This window comes from Procambarus clarkii, chromosome 62, assembly GCF_040958095.1.
Source record: "Procambarus clarkii isolate CNS0578487 chromosome 62, FALCON_Pclarkii_2.0, whole genome shotgun sequence".
Classification (NCBI taxonomy): Eukaryota; Metazoa; Arthropoda; class Malacostraca; order Decapoda; family Cambaridae; genus Procambarus; species Procambarus clarkii.
In genome coordinates this window covers 11,185,572-11,210,377 of record NC_091211.1, presented here as the reverse complement: position 1 = coordinate 11,210,377, position 24,806 = coordinate 11,185,572, and the positions used below count along the sequence as shown (strand labels likewise).

General features: G+C 38.9%; 1 pseudogene; it reads left to right on the top strand.

Annotated features, from left to right (window-relative positions):
• The window catches only part of LOC123766619 (glutamate receptor ionotropic, kainate glr-3-like), a 322,176-nt pseudogene extending 317,671 nt beyond the window's left edge, over positions 1 to 4,505 (top strand).
• Positions 4,506 to 24,806: the final 20,301 nt, after the last annotated feature.

The window sequence follows — 24,806 nt, the reverse complement described above, 5'->3', positions numbered from 1 at the left end:
CATGACAGCGGTCTCAACCCAACTTCCTCATAGGCTCAGATACAGCTCCCCCACATGCACTCAGCACTGATGAAAAGAGTGTTAGTGGTGTTGTTACTGGGCGAGGATTTGCTGCCTCAGCCACATAGATGACAGAGTGCTCTCGACGTCATGTGTTGGTGGTATGCCGATGAGGCCTACCACTACCTGGCCATGCAGAACTATGCATGCATAGTTATAAATAAAAAAATGTTTATTTAGGTAAGGTACATACATAAAGAGATTTTACAAAGTTTGTTGGGTTAATAGATAGAGCTAGTACATACAATGCCTAAAGCCACTATTACGCAAAGCGTTTCGGGCAGGAAAAACATTAATGACTAAAGCTTAAAACTAATGGGTAAAAAGAATAAAATGTGTTGAGAACAAATAAAAATAGAGGTAAAAGAGGGGGGAACATGGTTGAAAAAGAAAAGTTCTGCAATGCAGAACTTTGCATGGTAGTTCTATACAGAAGAGCTTCATGTCCTGTCGTGCACAGTTTTAGCACAAGACGACAGAGCTGTGTTGTTGGTGCAAGTGCTGAGTGCAGTCGGATTGGCTAGCAAACCCTAGTTGGGCCCCAGTTTGGGGCCTCCAGAACTTCCCAGACAGCTCAGTTGAGTTCTGCGTTTGTCAACTCCTGTACCACCGTGGCTGAGTGGTTAAGCAGGTGTCTTGGAATCACCAGATTGCGAGCTCAAGTCACTCCAATGCCTCAAAATTATATTCATTGAGAAAATCCTTCACCTTCTCAGACATAAAGGAGTTTCCTCCTATCAGGGTGTAAATACTGGAATGATATGAGGCAACGTAGCCTAGGCTACTTCAATATACTCCAATACAGAAAAAAAATATTTTGAACAATTTGAAATCTGTATTTCCGAATGTTGAAATTGCACCTAAAGTGTTCATGTGCACGATGGTGACCAACAGTACAGGAGAACGTTCTTTTTCAAGACTGAAACTTATAAAAAATTTGCTTCGCAGCACAATGGGGCAGTGTTGTTTGAACTGGCGTTTCCTCATGTGCATGGAAAATGACATCCTGAAGACCATGGATTTCAAGCCAATAATTGAGCAATTCTCTAAAAAGAAATGCCACAAATGGTTGTTATAATAAGTAGTTCGTAGTAATTTCATTTTGTGCCATCCAATCAGTGTAGCTTATGAGTATTATTGAGTTTTTCAAGCCTTTTGAATTGCGTGAATGTTTATACGCCACGGGAAGATAGTCCTCGTGGCGTAGTGGTAAGACGCTAGCCTAGCATCTTGCGAGCGCTTTGTCCTGAGTTCGTATCTTGGTCGGGGAGGATTTACTCGGCGCACATCGTTAACTGTAGACTCTCTTTACCCAGCAGTGAATGGGTACCTGGTTGTTAAACGATTTGTCGGGGTCATATTCCGGGAAACATAGGATTAAGGACTTGCCTGAAACGATATGAGTACTAGTGGTTGTAAAAGAATGTAAGAACTCTTGTATAAATAAAAATAAATATGTTGATTAGTTGCTGCTCTACAGCATGGTTTGAATGTTTTAACACCAGTTTTGTTGAAGTGCCAATAAAATAAATATACATGTTTAGTATTATTGAACAATTACTTTTCATACCTTTGAGTGGTTGTTATGGGTGAATCGGAGTCCTGATTCTTCTTCCAGACGGCTTTTCAGACCAATTGCTTCTTCTAGGTCTTATAGATGACAAATGTCATCTACATAACGGCCGTATATGCTTGGTTTTGGCCTACTACAGAGGACTCTTTCCTCGATGGTGCCAATGTACAAAGTAGCACTCCAAGGAATGCTACTTACTCTGGGATCTGAGGTGTGCGATGAACGTAGTCTGGTCGCGGTCGCCAGAATTAAAAAGTAACAGCGAGCCAGGAGTCACACTAAGAACGATTTTTGGCACAGCCCCCCCCCCCCCCCCCAGCTACATAACTAAATATTTTCAAAAATACATTAAACAAGTATTTTGATACAATTATATACAACATTATTCATTGATCTCGGGAAAATTAACATAAATTTCCTGCAGTCAATAATATGCCTGAAGTCACATAAATTACAGGATCCTAAATTATCTGATTGATCAGATCAATAACTTATCAGAATAATCAGGTATCCAAAGAATACCTGATCAACAAGGCTGAGACTCATACGTCAGACAGCAAGCCGCCGCGTCCAACAGCCTGGTTGACCAGTCCAGCAACCAGGAGGCCGGCCTAGTCGACGACCGGGCCGCCGGGACGCTAAGCCCCGAAATCATCTCAAGGTAACCTCAAGGTAGGTAACCATCCTACGACAGCTTGAAAGATTTATCTAACCAATGTCCCCTACTAGGAGTAAAGGGGTAACATTGTTTTTGCATTTCAAACCACTCAGCTCCTCTCACCAGCGACCCAATACACAGTAGACAATAACAAATGTAATAAGACTGAGAATAAAGTAGAGACAAACATAAACAGAAAGAGACAGACGGACAGATAGAGACAGACACAGAAAGAGAAACAGAGACAGACAAAGACACTGTTAGAGAGATACAGAAATAGAGACAGAGACAAGGACAGGCAGATACAGAGAGATACAGACAGAAAAACATTGATAGTGATATGATGGAACTCTAGAAGCTCAGGAATCTGTACATCAGTAGATTGACGGTTGAGAGGCGGGAATAAAGAGCCGAAGCTCAACCCCCGCCAGCACAACTAGATGAATACAACTAGGTGAGTACAGTAGATGGATGGACACATGGAAGATGGATAGATATATGAGTACATAGATTGTAAGATGGATTGATAGGTGGGTGGATGGATAGACAGATATATATATATGGATAGTTCTTCATTCTACTTTGCTCTGATGAAGGCGCATTAGCCGAAAACGCGTTAAGCATTCTCGGTATTTCACATGTGGTTATTCTGCATATGAATAGATATATGGATAGACAAATGGATCGATGGAGAGATAGATAGAAAGACAGAAGACGGATAGACAGATGAGTCGATGGATAGACAAATAGATAGATGGATGAGTCGATGAATTCATAGATGGGGTAGATGGATAGATATATGGAAAATGGATATTTTGATAGATGGATAGACAGATGGAGAGGTTGATGAACAAATGATCAATAGAATAGATAGACGGATAGATGGATAGATAGACGGATATACAGATGGATAGACAGATAAATAGATGGACTGATAGAGAGATGGATGGATAGATAGGTGGATGGATAGATAGATACATAAATAGATTGTTGGAAAGATGGATTGATTGATAGAGCGATGAGTAGATAGATAGATAGATAGATAGATAGATAGATAGATAGATAGATAGATAGATAGATAGATAGATAGATAGATAGATAGATAGATAGATAGATAGATAGATAGATAGATAGATGATTATATAGACTGTTAGATCAATGAGTAGATGGAAGGCTGGATGGGCGAATAGAAGGAAGGCCCTATGGATTGATATATGATAGATAGATGAATAGGTAGATGGATGGATTGATTGATAGATGGAGAAATAGATGGATTGATGGATAAATGAATAGTAAGATTGATAAATGGATAGATAGATGGATGGATAGAAGGTGTATAGATGTATTGGTAGATGGATAGCTAAATAATTTGATTGATGTATGGATAGACAGAGAGATGGACAGATGGATGACAGACAGGCAGACTCAGACAATGCTGGGAACCTCACTCGTATATCTATATCTAAAAAGTATGTATGTTTATTTATTTACCAACGTTTGTAAGCCAGATGCTTGTGGGTAGCCTTAATGATATTTGCAGAGTGACTGGCTAGGGGTTGGGGACTTTCAAGTGCTCTTCTGGGCCCGCTCTATTGTCTCTTTTTCTGGGTGTCTGGCTCTAATAGCTCAACCTTCAAGGGGTCGAAGTCAGCACTGCTGTTACCCTATCTAGTACATATAATTTATTAAATCTTTACAGAGTGATGGACTTGACGGAAACAGGTTTTTATCTCTACTGGACCAGGGCCTCAGGCACCAGTGCAACAACCTGTGCCTACCCACCTACCAAGGTCACCGAAACCACTCCTCTCGCTGTCTCTGACCTTTGGGTAATGCAACATTTAGCTCATAATGAAGATGAATATAATTATGAACATATTATCATAAATTGTAATTATATTCTAAATGTATAATCTGTTATTTTAGGGAATGTTCATAATCCTGCTCGGGGGTTATGTTGTTAGTCTGCTGGTGTTTCTCCTGGAAATTACGAGCACCCGAATATAAGTCTTCAGATATCGCTTCGTCTTATGTCAGCTGACATAAAAATATACAATTAAACCTGATCCTTCCAAGTAGGATGCAGCGCTCCTCATTCCTGTTAAATTGTAATAAAATTTAGAGGTCAAATATCAGCATAATAGTGAAACAAAAATGAAGCATTCTTAAATAATTGGTTTATTATTAATGAATAAATAATTAACATTAAACAAAGCAATCGTTATTAACCTAATACAATTATATATCAACCATACATATAGAGACAGCCAAATATGAAATATATCATTCACAGAGAACATTCACCAACTCCCAGTTTTACGCCAGATAGCAACTTTAAAAGCCAGTACATTGTATCTTCTCGAGGTTATCTTGAGATGGTTTCAGGGCTTTGCGAACCGAGGCCCGGTTCTCCAGGCTCCTTTTTGCTACATACATACCCTCAGGAAGCAGCCCGTAGCAGCTGTCTAACTCCTAGGTACCTATTTACTGCTAGGTAACAGGGACATCTGGATGAAAAAACTCTGCCCATTTATTTCCGCTTCCACCGGGGATCGAACCCAGAACCTCAGAACTACAAATCCGAAGCGTTGTTCTCAACACTTATATCTGTCGAGCTCTTACCACCTGCTCTGAATGGTGCACCGTGAGTAGGGAGTTTGGAAGAATAACTCAGTTGTTAGTGAACAATAGATATAGCAACACAGAAATAATACTACATGACGACATCTGGACAGATATCTAGTACAATCCTGAACAAGAACAGAAACCACAATGCCTCCAATAAAATTATATTATATATCAATCATGCACAGTGAACATAAATAAGAAGAACCAATAATGAAAGAAATAATTCGTAAAGGAGTAAGAAGCACAACCCCTAACAAATCTATAGACTTAATCATCTATAGAAATAAAAATGGAAATGTTCGTTTGTTCAAAATCGCTAATCATTGAAAGTTCTTCACTGATTCCTTTGAAATTTTCACACAATGTTTCATTCGCATCCGAGCGGGTTTATATATACATACGATATTGATGTCATGTTTGTGACAGAAAAAATATGCTTCTTCTGAAAAACTGTGTTTTTCATGTGAGGGAAATCTTTGAAACCTCATTACCGATTGCTTTCAAATTTTCACACAACGTTGCATTCGAATAAGCGCGTCCTTTCACATACTATATAGATGTCACCCCTCTGACAGGTTAAAACATGCGTTTTTTTTTTAAATAGCGCCATCTGTTGCACATAATAGCAACATGTTTGCTATACTAAATATGTCACGAATTCCATTTCAATGTTTCCGATTGCATTGATAAATATTATTTTCGTAGATTTCGATTTATTATTTTTATTGAATTATTTTGTGTGACATTGTGTTGGAATTGAGCTGTGTTGTTTAACATACCGTTCATTTCGTGAGTATAAGTATAGATGCCACACCTGTGACAGATAAAACCATGCTTTTCTTGAAAAACAGCGCCATCTGTTGCATGTAAGAGCAACACACACATGCTAAGCTAATTATGTGCTAAAATGCTAAAATATAAAATACATGCTAAAATAAATATGTACAAGAACGTAACAACTCTTTTATATATATCTCAAAAAAAAGTTACAATTTATTTCACTGTTTCTGATTGCATTGATAAGTTGAATTTTCATACATTTTGATTTATTTTAATTTTTATTTAATTATTTTGTGTGAATTGCTTTGGAATTGAGCTGTGTTGTTTACTATACCGTTCTCTTATCTTTTATTTTTTTCTTGCTATGTAACTGTTATCATTTTTATAAATTTTGCAAGTGTTTACCTACTTAAAATTTTCTTAGATTAAAGACCTGCCCGAAACGCTGCGCGTACTAGTGGCTTTACAAGGATGTAATTACTATCCTATGTATCCTCACAATCCCAATGTACCTTCTTGTATATATATAAATAAATAAATAAATAAATAAATAAATAAATTTCCTGAGTATAGTATATATTTTTTTCCCCATTTTCATTTATTTTTTAACTGTTTTTCTTATATTTCAGTGATGAGAACATCAGATCACTTGATGTTTCCAATTTTCTGATGGGAACATCAGACCATTTGGGATGGCCTTGGACGAGGGAGTGGGGAATGGTAGGGATGACGAGGGGACGGAAGTGAGAGATGGTGGGGAGGACGAGGGAAGAAGGGAGGGGTTAATGGTGGGGAAGGAAATGGGGACGGGGGAGTTTGGGATGGTGGGGATGAGGGGATGAGGGAATGGAGAAAGGTGAGGCGGACAAAGGGACAGGGGTGTGGGGAACGGTGGGAAGGAAGAGGGGGATGGTGGAGTGGGGAATGGTTGGGAAGTCGACGAGACGGGTGAGGGGGGAATGTTGGGGATGACTGGGGGACAGGGAAGGTTGCTGTGGCTTAGCAACTCACATGCATTGCTGAGCCACAGCAACGCGTGGCTGGGTACTGCTAGTATTCTATAAAACTAAAAAGACTACCGACTTCCTTATTAAAAGACAGCTTGAATCCGACGCAGAACCCCTTACAGCAGGCAAGCGAGGTATATATGTACAACTGCCCCAACGAAGGATGTAGCCTTCAACCTATGGACACAGGTATGACATCGACCAAGCTGACGAGGCGTTTGACTTGTCGTCTTCAATCAGGTGCCCCCAAAAATCCCATGAGACAAGCCCATGACATCACCCAAACAAGTGAAATGTTGAATAAAAACACAAGTATTATGCTTGTATAATAGAAAAAAACAAAGATGTAAGTAGATTTCAAATTTTTGAAGCAAGCTACATAATAAAAAATACCCTAATATACCCTACATAATAAATAAATACCCTAATAACCGAACTTTTCACTCTACCCACCAAGAGTGTAAGAAAAAAACTGGAACGTGAAGATGCCAACATAGAAGACACTGCTCAACATGCTACGCCCACTACACCTGATTGATCTTTGTATGTGAATCGAACCCCATTTTCGCGTTTTTCTTCAAACTTTAACACCCTACATTTCTCCCCCTTTACGCCTTATTCTTGATCCATTGGCATTGGTCTATTTATCTACACCTGACCCCCTCTAATAGTATAAATCCTATATAGTTTGAACTTTCCTTTCACATGAGAATAAACCCTGTAGGTTTGAAACGTTGTGTTATTTTATAATAAGTGTAATACATTTACAGTTATTTATTTCTTTTTCTTTACCGTGAACGAAGATCACTTTTGGAGAACTTCTCTTCCAATTCAACCAAGATGCAAGAGCATTAGCCAGAGGGATAGAAGCCCTAAAGAAGGAAATAACCAATACAGAATATGAAGTCATATTCAATGAAACATGTATAAATGAAAACCTGCTGGCAGTATACACCAGTATATATATATACATATATATATATATATATATATATATATATATATATATATATATATATATATATATATATATATATATATATATACATATATATATATACATATATATATATATATATATATATATATATATATATATATACATATATATATATATATATATATATATATATATATATATATATATATATATATATATATATATATATATATATATATGTCACTCCCCAACGATTATTATTGCTTAGTTGGCAAGGTTCCACCAATGTGAACATTACTGAATTGCTAACAAGTTTAAATGAGGAAATTATTGTTTTGAGATAGTTAATTACCTCAGCTGGGTGTCGAGTAGGATGGATGTCATTACCACCTAAATAAATAATAGATGGTGAGGCCACTCTAACGCTGGTGTTAGTGTGGAGTTATTATAGAAATTGTGAGCTGTTGCTCCTGGTGACCGGAAGATTCTTACCTCAGTGTGAGGTATAGGTCTTAGTGTTGTGGGTAATTGACTGTGTCCCACTAGTGCTACTTTATATATGAAGTATAAACAGCAAATAAATTGGTGTGTATTAGGCTGACTTATGTGGTACACTGCCGGTAGCCACAATTAATAAAATGTGGTTAGCCTAGATTACTACACACAATGATTAGTTATGATTATAGTATTAATTGTAATACATCCGGTTCGATAAGGACCATATTTTTGTGTTGGGAAGAAAGCTTACTCTCCATTAATTGAATGATATTTAATTAATAGATTAATTTAAATTAATCGAAGGACCTATTTTGACTGGAACGAGAAACAGATAAAGTTAAATGATAAGGACTGAAACACCAGTGCCTATGGATAAGAAACTATTAAAGATTATCCTTTAAACTTCAATGGGCTGTATAATATTAATGTTCGAGAATAAACTTTCCGTCCTTCACAAAATGGGGGGTTAATACCAGAAGTAATCTACTCCCTGTACGCTTCATCGAGGCTGGTTCTTCCTCGAATAAAAATAGTAATTTCTACTAAATACTATGTTAAGAAACATTAGATAAATTGATTAATGGTAAAAAGATTATATGTTGATTAACCAAGAAATTATTCTCATTTGACTTTTTGACTCGAATAAAAATAGTAATTTCTAATAAATACTATGTTAAGAAACATTAGATAAATTGATTAATGGTAAAAAGATTATATGTTGATTAACCAAGAAATTATTCTCATTTTAACTTTCATATTACGTTAGATATCTCAAATCAAATAAACTAAATGTCTTCGACTGATAATCGATTCTAGAATTTTGTCAATCAAAGAAACAATAGAAAAGGGTTCAGCTGCTTAGCTGTAATAGTGAACGGAGAGGTATAGGTGCAATGGCGTCATCTGCTACTTGCTGCAACACGTGAGCTTGAGCATGGCGTGGGAACATGAGGACCACGACCGCTTACAACACAAGCTGAAATTTCAACTGAATATACTAATTGTTTACACCTACTATCTAGTATCCTCACTATGCCATAGAAGGAATAAAATTAATTCCTTATGGACGTACTTATTGTTTGGGGAGGTCGCGTGGCATAACGATGGACAGTGCACAGTAAAAAGATATATAGAGAGATCTCAAGATATAAATAATACTTGGGCACTTAACCTGCTGATTGTCCACCGAAGCAATCACAGATTTCTACTGGAGCAATTGCACGCTCCTAGGGCGATTAACTGCAAGGGCCTAACGTATAATTGATGTAAATTTGACTCTCCCGGGACGCGCGATGTGATTGTTGGCGTCGCTTGATAAGCAGGAGCGAATGATTAATACCTCATGGCGTGGTAGCCACAGGCGAATGGCGTCTCTCCACCTTCCTCCCTCAACTCGTCTCACGCATTCACAACAGAAGTTAATAATCACGGATAATTCTTTTCCGTGTAGTTACTGATGTAATGTGTCAATGAGAACCGGGTTGCAATTATAGGGAATTAAATAATATCATATTCTCGTTAAATGGTGTTAATCGAGAAATGGGGAGAATTTTATTTCCTCCATAGCATTCGTACGTAACAGATAAAACTGTTACTTGATAATAATCTCAGTTAATAACTCTCGGCTTTGGATTATTGGGAGCTATATTATCCATAGTTAATTATTGTACAGAATACTGATAATTTTAGAGAACCACATTCAATTTTCTAACATATTGAGAATAAATATGTTTAGATGGACATTATCTGACTCAATCCTGCCTCTCGATGTCGTGAGAATATTAGCAATATGCTCAGATAAAGAAATATTAATTTATGTTAACACTACCGTTAGTGGAATTAATAACTACTGTAATTAGTATACAATAATGATGTATTATAATACAATGGTAGTGTGTCAGTGTTGGAAATTTCCAACAACTCCCACCCCAGAAGTGACTCTAACCCATACTGCCAGGAGCACTCTGCTGGCGTACAGGATCCCTTAACTGCTCGACCAACACGACCGGACAAAAGAGGATGGTAGCCGAGGCGAATTTCATCCCCCCCGCCGGCACTCGGTTGGTAATCTTGAGCATGACATTTTTTCAAATCACCTCATTCTTTAGGGCACACGTGAGGAACGCAAATGCGAACAAGCCTGAATGGTGCCCAAGACTATATGCAACTGAAAACTCACACCCCATAAGTAACTCGAACCCATACTTCCAGGAGCATTCTGCTAGCGTACAGGATCCCTTAACCGCTGGACAAACACGACCGGAAACACACACTCACACACACACACACACACACACACACACACACACACACACACACACACACACACACACACACACACACACACACACACACATATATATATATATATATATAAATATATATATATATATATATATATATATATATATATATATATATATATATATATATACACATATGTATATAAGTATACATACATATGTATAGCTAAGGTTGGTTAGGTTCGGTGATATATCTACGTTAGTTTTATCTCAAACTTCAACAAATTAACTTATAATCAATAAAATTGACAGATTTATCATGTCCATTTCATGATACATATATATATATATATATATATATATATATATATATATATATATATATATATATATATATATATATATATATATATATATATATATATATATATATATATATATATATATATATATATTAGTATATTTTGGTAGCAGTCTTTCCTGTAGACATATATTATTAAATATGACCGAAAAAGTAAGATTAATAATTCTAACACGAATTTTCTCAATCTTTCGTACATTACGCTTCACTGTTGGAGGTAAATCAAAAATCACTTCTCCAAAATTCATTTTTATTTCTAGTCTGACGCGACACGGGCGCGTTTCGTAAAACTTATTACATTTTCAAAGACTTCACAAATACACAACTGATTAGAACTTGCATTTCCCTGATTTTATATCTACATTTGAGTGAGGTGGGAAGGGTGATGTGGCATTAACACAAGACAGAACACTAGGGGATATTAATAGGGTATTAAAAGTATCAACACAAGACAGAACAGAAACAATGGGTATTGAATAGAAGTGTTTGTAGAAAGCCTATTGGTCCATATTTCTTGATGCTTCTATATTGGAGTGGAGTCTTGAGGTGGGTAGAATATAGTTGTGCAATAATTGGCTGTTGATTGCTGGTGTTGACTTCTTGATGTGTAGTGCCTCGCAAACGTCAAGCCGCCTGCTATCGCTGTATCTATCGATGATTTCTGTGTTGTTTACTAGGATTTCTCTGGCGATGGTTTGGTTATGGGAAGAGATTATATGTTCCTTAATGGAGCCCTGTTGCTTATGCATCGTTAAACGCCTAGAAAGAGATGCTGTTGTCTTGCCTATATACTGGGTTTTTTGGAGCTTACAGTCCCCAAGTGGGCATTTGAAGGCATAGACGACGTTAGTCTCTTTTAAAGCGTTCTGTTTTGTGTCTGGAGAGTTTCTCATGAGTAGGCTGGCCGTTTTTCTGGTTTTATAGTAAATCGTCAGTTGTATCCTCTGATTTTTGTCTGTAGGGATAACGTTTCTATTAACAATATCTTTCAGGACCCTTTCCTCCAGTATATAGGCAAGACAACAACATCTCTTTCTAGGCGTTTGTTTATGTTTCTAGGCGTTTCGATGTTTAATGTTAGTTTGTTCGTTGACATCCATAAGTGGACTTTTTTAAATTCATTATTCACAACATTATTTAGTGTATGTGGGTTGAGGTCTGAATAGATAAGGGTAGTATCGTCAGCAAACAATATAGGTTTGAGAATATTAGACACATTAGGCAGATCGTTTATATATACAAGAAATAGAAGAGGTCCTAAGATACTGCCCTGTGGCACTACAACGGTAATTGGTAGAGTGGAAGAAGTTGTATCATTGATGGTTACATATTGGTGTCTGTCACTAAGATAGGATCGGATGTAGTCAAGGGCAAGGCCTCGGATTCCATAATGCTAGAGTTTAAGTAAGAGGTAGTTGTGATTAACAGTATCAAAGGCTTTTCTTAGGTCAATGAAGAGTCCAATCGGAAACTCATTTTTGTCAAGGGCTGAGTAGATAACGTCAAGGAGACTAATGATTGCATCGTTGGTGCTCTTTTGGGACCGGAAGCCAAACTGGCAGGGGCTGAGTATGTCGAATTTTACGAGGTAGGAATAGAGCTGTTTGTAAATAATTTTTTCAAATATTTTTGATAGAATGGGTAGATTTGATATTGGTCTATAATTGTTTATGTCCGCCGGATTGCCTCCTTTATGGACTGGCGTTACTCTTGCTTTTTTGAGGATATGAGGGAAGGTGTGACACTCTATAGATTTGTTGAACAGAAGTGCTATGGGTGGGGCAAGGGCATGGGAGGCTCTCTTGTACACAATGGACGGAATTTCACTGGTGTTCCCTGCCTTGGTTTTTAGAGAGTGTATGATGGACACAACATCTGCCGGGCTGATTGGTGAAAGGAGAAGAGAGTTTGGATAGCTGCCTGAGAGATATGTGTTAATATGTGTCTGAGTCTGTGGGATTTTACTGGCAAGATTAGCACCAACCGATGAAAAGAAACTATTAAATTAATTTGCCATTTCTAAATCAGTTGACGGTATATCCCCTTTCTTGTAGAGTTTTATTTAGTTATGTGAGTGTTGTTTAGTTCCTAGGATACTAGAGATTGTTTTCCAAGTGCTTTTCATGTTGCCTTTTGCTTCATTGAATCTATTCACATAATATGCAAGTTTTGCCTTTCTTATGATACTGGTAAGCATTGATGAGTACGTTATAGCTACTTCCTTTGAAACTAGGCCAATCCTAAGTTTCTTTTCATATTCATGTTTCTTGTTGATTGAGTTGAGAATGCCACTTGTGAGCCATGGATTGTTTAATCTTTTGTCAGTTACTTGCTTGGTAAGAAGGGGACAATGAAGGTTGTAGAGGCTTAGAGTTTTGGAGAGGAAGAGGTTAGCTAATGAATTTATATCCTGGGTATTATTGAATTCAGAATCCCAGTTAATATTGTGAAGTGCATCTGTAAGATTGCCTAAAGCTGATTCACTGTGTAGCCTAAATGAAAGTTTCTTGCTTTTTGGTGGTGTTATGTCCATGTTCGCTATGAGAAAGGTAGGATAGTGGTCAGTTGTTCTGTCGTAGATTATACCAGATACAAGGGGAGCTGTTATGTTTGTCCATATGTGGTCTAAGGTAGTGGCTGATGTTTGAGTGACTCGGGTAGGTTTGGTGGTTGTGGTGATTAGCATACAGGAGTTCATGCTGTTAAGGAAATAGTCAACTTGAGAGCAATTTTGTTGACCCAGGTCAATATTAAAGTCTCCTCCTAGAATAGGAGGTTGAGAGAGGTACAGTCCTTAACATGGTTGGGAAGGTCAGTCCACATTCTGGGTCTCTTGATTTGTAGAGCATTTCTAGTTTAAGTCGTACTCTTGGAATATCAAAACTGTATTTATTTCTGGTGTGGTGCTCATGGGTTCTGTTACAACCTTCAATGAAGCTTTTGAGGTCAGGATTGGCATTACAGTTCAGCGTTTTATATATGTATAATACACATGAGAGAATGTGCAGTGACTTAATATCTAACATATTCAGAGATTTGAGTAGGGGTACCGAGTGATGCCTGGGGCCAGAGTTGGATATTGTCCTAATAGCAGCTTTGTGTTGAGTAATTAAAGAACGTAAATGATTTTGGGTAGTAGAACCCCAAGCACAAATACAATAGTTGAGATATGGATAGATGAGGGAGTAATAGAGAGTCACCAGGGCATGGCGGGGTACATAATATCTGATGTTAAAAAGAATGCCAACAGTTTTTGAAACTTTTTTTGATATATTTAGGATGTGTCCCTGGAAATTCAGCTTGTGGTCGATGAGAACGCCAAGGAACTTGCCATCTAATTTGTTACAAATTTGGGTATTGTTTATTTTGAGATTTATTTGATTAGAGGATTTATTGCCAAACAGAATATAGAAAGTTTTGTCAGTGTTAAGAGTGAGTTTGTTGGCAGTTAGCCAAAGATGGACTTTATTTAGCTCAGTATTTACTGTGGCATTTAGAGCAAGGGGGTCAGGACTGGGGTAAATGAAGGTTGTGTCGTCAACAAATAGAATTGGTTTGAGGTGTTGGGAGGCATTTGGAAGGTCATTAATGTAGATGAGAAAGAGGAGAGGGCCAAGTATACTGCCCTGAGGAACACCAGTGTTGATGGAGTAGGGTGGGAGAAACTGAATTATTCACAGAAACATACTGGAGCCTATCAGTAAGGTAAGATTTGAGGTATTGCAGGGAGTGACCTCTGACTCCATAATGATGTAATTTAAGAAGAAGGTTTTGGGATTGACAGTGTCAACAGCTTTACGCAGATCCACAAATATCCCAACAGGGAACTCATTTTTATCAAGAGCTGCATGAATCAAGTTAATCATACTAATAAGTGCATCATTAGTGTTTTTTTGGGTCTGAAGCCATATTGACAAGAGCTAAGTATATTGTATTTGGCTAGATAAAAGTAAAGCTGCTTATAGATTAGTTTTTCAAATTTTTTTGACAAGTTAGGCAGGATTGATATAGGTCTGCAGTTGTTAACATCTGTGAGATCACCACATTTGTGGACAAGGGTTACTCTCGCTTTTTTTTTAGAATATCTGGAAAGGTTTGGAGTTCAAATGACTTGTTGAAGAGCAGTGCAATAGCAGGGGCTAAAGATCTGAAGGCTTTTTTGTAAATTAAAGTTGGTATCTCCTCAAGGGTACTAGACTTGGTTTTAAAGGAAAGGATTATCTCATTGATAACACTATCTCTCATTATCTCATTCAGGATTCAGGATTATCTCATTCACTCATTGATAACACTATCTCTCATTATCTCATTCAGGATTCAGGATCTATCTCATTCAGGATTCAGGATTATCTCATTCAGACAACACACAGCCCCCTTGTTTAACTCCCTAAACATGCTAAACATAATCTCACTCCACAAATTCTCTTGTGTCAACTACATTTACAAAACCCTGTTCTTAAATGCAAATCCTTGTCTGAAACTCTTCCTGGACAGATGTAATAGGACCCATTATCACCACACCAGAAATAAATATCTCTTTGATATCCCCAGAGTTAAACTTAATCTGTGTAAACACTCTATGCAAATAAAGGGACCCAGTTTATGGAACTCACTCCCTACATCATTCAAAATCAATACCAAAAAGTACCTAATTTCATCTTCATAGTTTTTCACTTTTTGCCTTAAAATTGCACTGTATCTATAGCTACCCAATCTCCCAACCTTTATGTTCCCAATTTGAACATCTTTACCATTGTGATCATTGCTGTCTACTTATATGTGCTGCCAATCTGCTGTATGGTATTTATAAATCTTGTTTATCTGTATCTTTTGCTACCCAGTCTCCCAATCTTTATGTACCTGTTACGACCCTGGGTTCTTCAGTGGAAACCAGAGGTCAAAATTTAACTAATTAAGCTACGTTAAAGTAGGAAATCGCAACCCGATGTGGCTTTGTTTGTATCTTCCCTGCCAGACGTAAGACTATTCTTGTTTCTCAAAGATCATTTAAAGACTGAGCTGGGGGTTGATTATTAAATAATAACATAGGCTCCAACTATGTTTAATAATACTCTAATCATTTGTAAAGTAAACCTGAGTAAACTTGGTATAGGGCCGCGGTACGATTAGTTGAGCAGTCTGCCGGCAACGAGCCAGCTGGCGGGAGGCTGATCTGGACTGAAGCGGTCTTCTCTGGTTGCTGGCTGTGGTGAAAGGATCTACTTCCTCCTTCCTCCTCGTTTCCTTATTTCTGTGTCTGGTTCAAGCTAAGTATATACTGTGTACATTATTCAATTTCTGGCATACTCATGTTCTATGTGTAGGGTATTATGTTTTGTGTGTAGTAGGTGTGTTTAGAGTTTATATTACTAGTTATTCTAAAGGGGGTCCCATTGGAACCACGTGGTCCCCTACCCTAAGCTGACTCTAACTTCAAGTTATTCTATAGTAGAGCTTTACCCTAGCTTGTGTTCAGTGTAAAACCTTGTATCCTGCTTATGTGGACCAAGGCTTTTAACGTAAGGTAGTGCAGTAAAGTTATTATTATTGTTATTGGTGTGAATGTATATGGGGGGCTGTTAAGGGGTTAATAAATAAGTACCTTAGAACAGAGTATCCCTTCTTCCTGTGTGGGAGTGCATTGATCAACCCTTAGACTGACATATATATTCTAGTAGCAAGTTATTATTACTGTGGATAGTTTATTTTGGGGGCCGGGCCTTTGAGCTCTCCCATATTTGATACTCTGTCTTCTAACTACCCTTACCCCTTAATAGTACCAGTTTCCCCATAGCAAGCCCACCACCATATAATATTTTATAACAAGTATAACACTAACCTTAATCGTGAATGGATCCAGCTGGGTGTCCAGTCAGTGCAAGAATGTCCTTTGCTAGATGAGCTGGACCCTAGGCTAGCACACAACCGTTCTGCGGAAAACAAAAAATTTTAGTTTTGGCACTCAAGAATCTAATTTTTTACACTTATAATGTTCCTCCCGGACTGGCCAACCACTTGTTATAAAATATATATGGTGGTAGGCTTGCTATGGGGGAACTGGTTCTATTAAGGGGTAATGGTCGTTAGAAGACAGAGATATCAAATATGGGAGAGCTAAAAGGCCCAATAAAAATAATTGTGCCCCACAGAGTAACAAAACTTATACCCACAGCCAGTCCAGACCAGCTCATTCTAACCCTTTAACTAATGCACCTTCTGTTTCAGACATAACTAACCCAGTTAAAGTGTCTAGCCCCACGGCACCTAAGGGTGAATCGAAGGGTAATTCTGTTAGTAATGTCTCTTCTCCCCGACGTATCTGTGGTCACTGTAAACGTCCAAACCACACTATTAGCCGTTGTTGGCAACTGTACCCGGAAAAAAGACCCAATGCTCTAGTTGTGACACAGGGCTTGAGGCCTTCGGAAGGGTTAGGGAGTAAGACCTCCAACCCACAGTGGTTGGACTTGCTTACCCCATTCTTATCGAAAGGGAGACTACTTTTGTCTGAGGGTTCTTCCTGGAAGGACGTGGTGATCTTCCGAGACACCGGTGCCATCCAGACTTTAATTTTAGAGAGTGTGTTGCAAGGTGCCAACACTCTCGACACTGGAGAGGTGGTACTGGTCGAGGGTGTCACTAGTGATACTCGAGCAGTACCCCTCCATAAGAATACCCTGGAATCTGATTTCCACAAGGGTGTTTGTACAGTCGGAGTCACTTCATACCTACCTTTCCCTAATGTTGATGTAATAGTTGGTAATGATTTAGCAGGGGATAAGGTAGGGGACTCCAGACTGCCTATTATGTTGCCTACCCTTAAGGTTTGCTTGGATCCACCCGCCACAGAGAATAATGTTGTGTACCCTGCGTGCGCGGTGACCAGGTCTATGGGACTTAAATGTAAGGGAAGCCCTGTGCTTGCTAAGGTGGTAAATCCCGAGGACACGAGGAACTTTCCGAGTGGTGAAAACCATGTGGACCTCACGGACACATTCATGGCCCGACTCGATGACGTGGCCGAGGACATTGTGGAGAGCCTGCCACCGCCATCTACCGAGAGTAGTGGGGAGGTGGAGAACACTGTTGAGCCTCGGCCAATGGCATCTGACCAAAGCCTAGATGCCTCCTTCAGTGAGTTACAGAAAGCTGACCCCACTCTTGCAGATTGTCATGAGACAGCCGTCTCTATGGAGGAAATTGTAGACGCAGCAACTGGGTACTACTACAATGATCGGATTTTGATGAGAAAATGGAGACCACAGAGTGCTCCCTTGTCAAATGAGTGGGAGGTAGTCCACCAGGTTATGTTGCCGACCTGCTATAGAGAAAGAATTTTGGCAGCTGCTCATGATGATCCTATGGGGGACATCAAGGTATTAATATTACGTATCACAAAATTTTAAAGCATTTTTTCTGGCCCAAGCTGAAAAGCGATGTGGCAAAATTTTGTAATGCGTGTATTGTTTGTCAACTTGTTGGGAAACCAAACCAGACTCCACCTAAAGCTCCTCTAAGGCCTATTGTCGGGCCAGAGGAACCATTTTCTCATGTGGTAATGGACTGTGTTGGACCATTACCTAGAACTAAGTCTGGTAATATTTACCTAATCACGATGATGTGTATCACTACTCGTTACCCAGAGGCTTTTGCTGTAAGGAACATCTGAGCAAAAACTGTTGTTGCTTGTATGTTGCAATTTTTTTCCACTTTTGGACTGCCTCGGGTCGTGCAAACTGACAATGGTACTAACTTTAAGTCTGATATTTTTTAGCAATTTTGTAAGAAACATGGAATAACTCATAAGGTTTCCAGCCCATACCATCCACAGAGTCAGGGGGTAATTGAACGTTTCCATCTAACTCTGAAGCAGATGTTGAAGACATCGTGCGAGAGTTCCCACACCTTCTGGGATGAGAATTTACCCTATGTTTTGCTTGCGGCTAGAGAGGGATTACAAAGTTCACTGGGCTGTTCTCCTTTTGAGTTAGTCTTTGGCCATAAAGTTCGTGGACCCTTGCAAATGTTACAGGAGAATCTGTTAGGGAACGTAACGTTAACCGAAGGTTCGGCTTTCTTTGCACAACACCACCAGAGACTCAAGGACTGCAAGGCGGCTGCACTAAAGTATCTTGGGAAGGCCCAAGAAAAGATGAAAGACCGAAACGATGCTACGGCTAAGTTACGGGTATTTCAGCCTGGCGACCCTGTCCTGGTATTAAAGCCTCGACTAGGGAACACTATGTCCCACAAGTACGAAGGGCCCCTACATTGTGACAGAAAAGACTGGGGACCTCACGTACAAAGGGAGGCACTCTGACAAGCTTAACCAGGTAATGCTCGTACATGTAAATCAGCTGAAGAAGTTCCAGGGCCCCAGGCCCATTGCACTAACCAATGTTTCCATTTCCAGTGAGGGAGGGGATGATTGTTCTGGGGACCCAACTAATCTCATTTTCAATAATTCTAGTTCTGTGAATGCTGTGGAGGGACTGTCCCATTTGCAGATGGCCCAACGTGAAGAGGTGCAGTCGTTGCTTGATGAATTCTCCAGTCTGTTCGGGGAGGTCCCGACCCAGACTGATGCCATTTGCCATGATGCTGGCGACAGACACCAATATGTAACCATCAATGATACAACTTCTTCCACTCTACCAATTACCGTTGGAGTGCCACAGGGCAGCATCTTAGGACCTCTTCTATTTCTTATATATATAAACGATCTGCCTAATGTCTCTAATATTCTCAAACCTATATTGTTTGCTGACGATACTACCCTTATCTACTCAAACCTCAACCCACATACACTAAATAATGTTGTGAATAATGAATTAAAAAAAGTCCACTTATGGATGTCAACGAACAAACTAACATTAAACATCGAAAAGACTTACTACATCTTATTTGGAAGCAAATCATCAAATGCAATTCAGCTACAGATAGACAACATTAACATCAGTAATAAAAATGATGGCAAGTTTCTTGGCCTATTCCTAGACAAGAGACTCAACTTCAGCACCCACATTCAACACATAACTAAGAAAGTCTCTAAGACAGTTGGTATACTCTCCAAAATCAGATATTATGTTCCTAACTCTGCTCTCCTCTCACTATATTATGCACTAATCTACCCCTATCTTAATTATGGTATCTGTGCATGGGGGTCTACCACTGCAAACCACCTTAAGCCCATCATCACACAGCAAAAATCTGCTATCAGAATAATAACTAACTCTGCTTTCAGACAACACTCAGCTCCCTTGTTTAAATCTCTAAACTTGCTAAATATTAACTCCCTCCACACATTCTCTTGTGTCAACTACATTTACAAAACCCTGTTCTTAAATGCAAACCATGCTCTGAAACTCTCCCTGGACAGATGTAATAGGACCCATTATCACCACACCAGAAATAAATATCTCTTTGATATCCCCAGGGTCAAACTTAATCTGTGTAAACACTCTATGCAAATTAAGGGACCTAGTCTATGGAACTCACTCCCTAGTGAATTGAAAAACTGTAAAACTTTTGCCTTATTTAAAAGCAAAACCAAAAAGTACCTAACTTCATCTATTTAGTTTCCTACACTGAGCTTTAAATTTGCTCTGTACCTAGTGGTACCCAATCTCCTAATTTGTATGTAATATCAAACAACCTTATCATTGTGTTCATTGCTGTCTTCTTTTATGTGCTAGCCATATGCTGTATTGTGACTACCAATTTTTGTCAACTACCATTCAATCTGTCATTGCAATCAATCTTATATTGTTTCTGCTGTATTGTGCCTACCAATTTGTTGTCAACTACCATTTTAAGCTGTCATTGCAATCAATCATAGCTACCTATGTGCTTTAATATACTGTACCTATAATTTTCTCTCATCTTTTTTTTTTTTTTTTTTTTTCATTCCATGTAATCTGTTATCATTTTTTGTCTATAAATTTTGCAAGTATTTACCTCCTTAAAATTTTCTTAGATTAAGGACCTGCCCGAAACGCTGCGCGTGCTAGTGGCTTTACAAGACTGTAATTACCATAATTGTATCCTCACATTCCTTATGTACATTCTTGTATATGCATAAATAAATAAATAAATAAATAAATAAATAAATAAATGTCGAGTTGACGGACTACACTCCCATTCGCCTTCAACCCTATCGGATGAGTCCAGAAAAGAAGGTCATCGTACGGAAGGAGGTCGACTTCTTGCTCCAGCACGGCCTCATCCGGCCGAGCCAGGGCTCTTGGTGCTCGCCCTGCCTTTTGGTCCCCAAACCAGACGGCTCCTGGCGATTATGCACCGACTATCGGCAGCTCAACAAGGTGACCATTGTGGATGCCTATCCGCTGCCCCTCCTCGAGGACTGCATCGACGAGCTGGGAAACGCCAAGTACGTCTCGAAATTCGACCTCTCGAGGGGGTATTATCAAATCCCACTCACTGAACGTGCTAAACAACTAACTGCGTTCGTGACACCAGAGGGTGTTTTTGAGTATCAAGTGTTACCGTTCGGCTTGCGTAATGCTCCTGCCACGTTCCAGAGACTCATGAACTCTCTGCTCGCTAAGGTGCCAAATTGTCGGGCGTATTTAGATGATATCATGCTCTTTGACAGTAATTGGGCTGACCACATAGCTAGGTTATGCCAGTTGTTCGCAATTTTGAAAAAGGCAAATCTTACCCTAAATGCTAACAAGTGTCATTTTGGCCAAGGCACAGTGACATACCTCGGTTATGAAGTGGGCCAAGGAAAAGTGTTACCTCGGCAAGATAAAATCAGTGCCATTCTGGAATATCCAATGCTAAAGTCTAAAAAGGACGTTCAAAGATTTATCGGTATGTGTGCGTACTATCGACGCTTTTATCAGAACTTTTCCAGTGTTGCCACTCCTCTCACAGACTTGTTGCGGAAGGCCGTTAAATTTAAGTGGTCATCAGACTGTGCAGAGGCATTTAAAAATTTGAAATTGATCTTAGCTTCCGCCCCAGTGCTTGCTAGTCCAAGGTTCGACCGACCGTTTAAAATTCATGTTGACGCGTCTGACTCGGGTGCGGGTGCAGTGTTGTTGCAAACTGGGAATGATCAGGTGGAACACCCAGTATATTATTACTCTGTGAAATTCGACAAGGCACAACGCAATTATTCAGTGGTAGAAAAAGAGGCGTTGGCGCTAGTGTTAACATGTAAAGAGTTCAAAGTTTACCTCACAGGTAATATAGTGGAAGTGTACACGGACCATAACCCACTAGTCTCCCTGACTCAGATGAAGGGTAAGAATAAACGCATTCTCAGGTGGGCGTTGTACCTACAGGACTTCAATCTTTCCATTACCCACCTACCGGGCCAACTCAACGTGATGGCCGACGCTCTGTCCCGGTTGCCGGAATAACATTCATCTGGGCCACAGGAAGCCATTTACCAACTGTCATGCTTTAGTTATTTTTTTTTTTTTTAGGTTCTCCTGTGACATTAAATATTCCGTGTCCAAATTATTTACTTCCCTGTTTTTTTTTGTGTATGTTTTTTTTCTTTCAGAGAACTCCTTTGTATTTTTCTTGCAGAGAAATTGTTGTTTTTAATTGATTTTTTTTTTTGTCATATATTTTTTCTTTTTATTCTCTGTATACTCTTACAAAAAAATATGACTACTATTCTAGTAGTCACATTTTTTTTTTCTCTGAAGGGGGGAGGAGTGTTACGACCATGGGTTCTTCAGTGGAAACCAGAGGTCAAAATTTAACTAATTAAGCTACGTTAGAGTAGGAAATCGCAACCCGATGTGGCTTTATTTGTATCTTCCCTGCCAGACGTAAGACTATTCTTGTTTCTCAAAGAGCATTTAAAGACTGAGCTGGGGGTTGATTATTAAATAATAACATAGGCTCCAACTATGTTTAATAATACTCTAATCATTTGTAAAGTAAACCTGAGTAAACTTGGTATAGGGCCGCGGTACGATTAGTTGAGCAGTCTGCCGGCAACGAGCCAGCTGGCGGGAGCTGATCTGGACTGAAGCGGTCTTCTCTGGTTGCTGGCTGTGGTGAAAGGATCTACTTCCTCCTTCCTCCTCGTTTCCTTATTTCTGTGTCTGGTTCAAGCTAAGTATATACTGTGTGTACATTATTCAATTTCTGGCATACTCATGTTCTATGTGTAGGGTATTATATTTCGTGTGTAGTAGGTGTGTTTAGAGTTTATATTACTAGTTATTCTAAAGGGGGGTCCCATTGGAACCACGTGGTCCCCTACCCTAAGCTGACTCTAACTTCAAGTTATTCTATAGTAGAGCTTTACCCTAGCTTGTGTTCAGTGTAAAACCTTGTATCCTGCTTATGTGGACCAAGGCTTTTAACGTAAGGTAGTGCGGTAAAGTTATTATTATTGGTATTGGTGTGAATGTATATGGGGGGCTGTTAAGGGGTTAATAAATAAGTACCTTAGAACAGAGTATCCCTTCTTCCTGTGTGGGAGTGCATTGATCAACCCTTAGACTGACATATATGGTCTAGTAGCAAGTTATTATTACTGTGGATAGTTTATTTTGGGGGCCGGGCCTTTGAGCTCTCCCATATTTGATAACTCTGTCTTCTAACTACCCTTACCTCTTAATAGAACCAGTTCCCAGATAGCAAGCCCACCACCATATATATATTTTATAACAGTACCCAGTCTGAACATCTTTACCATTGTGATCATTGCTGTCTTATATGTGCTGTCAATCTGCTGTATGGTGTCTATTAATCTTGTTTAAATTACTAATCAAGCTGTCAATGTAATCAATTAGAGCTTTAATATAACAATGTGCTTTAATATACTTACTAAGCTCTCTCATCTCATTTTTCTCTTGCAATGTATCTTTATCATTTATCAATTCTGATTGAAATTACCTACTTAAAATTATCTGCTAGATTAAGGACCTGCCCGAAACGCTGTGCGTACTAGTGGCTTCACAAGAATGTAAATACTGTACTATCCAATGTATTCTCACAAACTCAATGTACCTTCTTGTATATATATATATATAAATAAATTGACGTCAGTGGAATTAGTAGGCTTTAGGTACAGAGACTGTGGATAGTTACCTGTAAGATAGTCCTTAACATCAGTACTGGAAGATGGAATATCATTTGCAAGGGATGACCCATTGGAAGAGAAGAACCTATTGAACTCGACAGCAGAATCAGAGGCTGAAAGCTGACCATCGTTATTGGACAGGAGTGTTGGTTTGTTATTTAAAATCTTCTTTGATCCCAATTTCACCTGCCCGAAACGCTGCGCGTGCTAGTGGCTTTACAAGACTGTAATTACCATATTTGTATCCTCACATTCCTTATGTACATTCTTGTATATGCATAAATAAATAAATAAATATTTGTGAAATTGTGCTCCAAGTTTTTTTTAATGTTGCTCTTTATTTGAGTAAATTCATCTTCGTAGTATTTAGTTTTGGCACTGCTTTGTTTAGTTTTGGCACTGTTTTGGCAAAAGATTGCACTGCTAGGTTGATGTCCTCTATGTTACCTAACTCGGACTCCCAGTTGATATTATCAGAAGCAGTTATAAAATTGCCTATAGCAGTTTCATTGTGCAGCCTAAAGCTTAACTCCCTTGACTCAAGAGGTGGTTTGTTAATGTTAGTTAAGAGAAATATGGGGTAATGGTCTGTAGTGCTATCGGTGATTATACCTGAAGCAAGCGGAGAGATTATGTTGGTCCAGATGTGATCTAGAGTTGTGGCAGTACTATCAGTGATTCTAGTAGGTCTATAGTGACTAAGGGTATGAGGAAGCAGGAATTCATACAGTTGAGGAAGCTAACAGCAGTAGGGTGTTCAGGCTCGCAGAGGTCAATATTAAATTAAGTCCCCTGCGATAATTAGATGGTTTTTGTTCAGTCTGTTATCTAGTATTAGATTTCTAAGGTTTGAATTGAATTCGAACACATCAGTGTTAGGAATTCTATAGACTGCACCCACAGACAGACTCAGCACCCTTGACTCTGAAACTGGCGAAGATATATTCCCCACAGCAGTCTCTAGTTCCAATTACTTTTAAGCA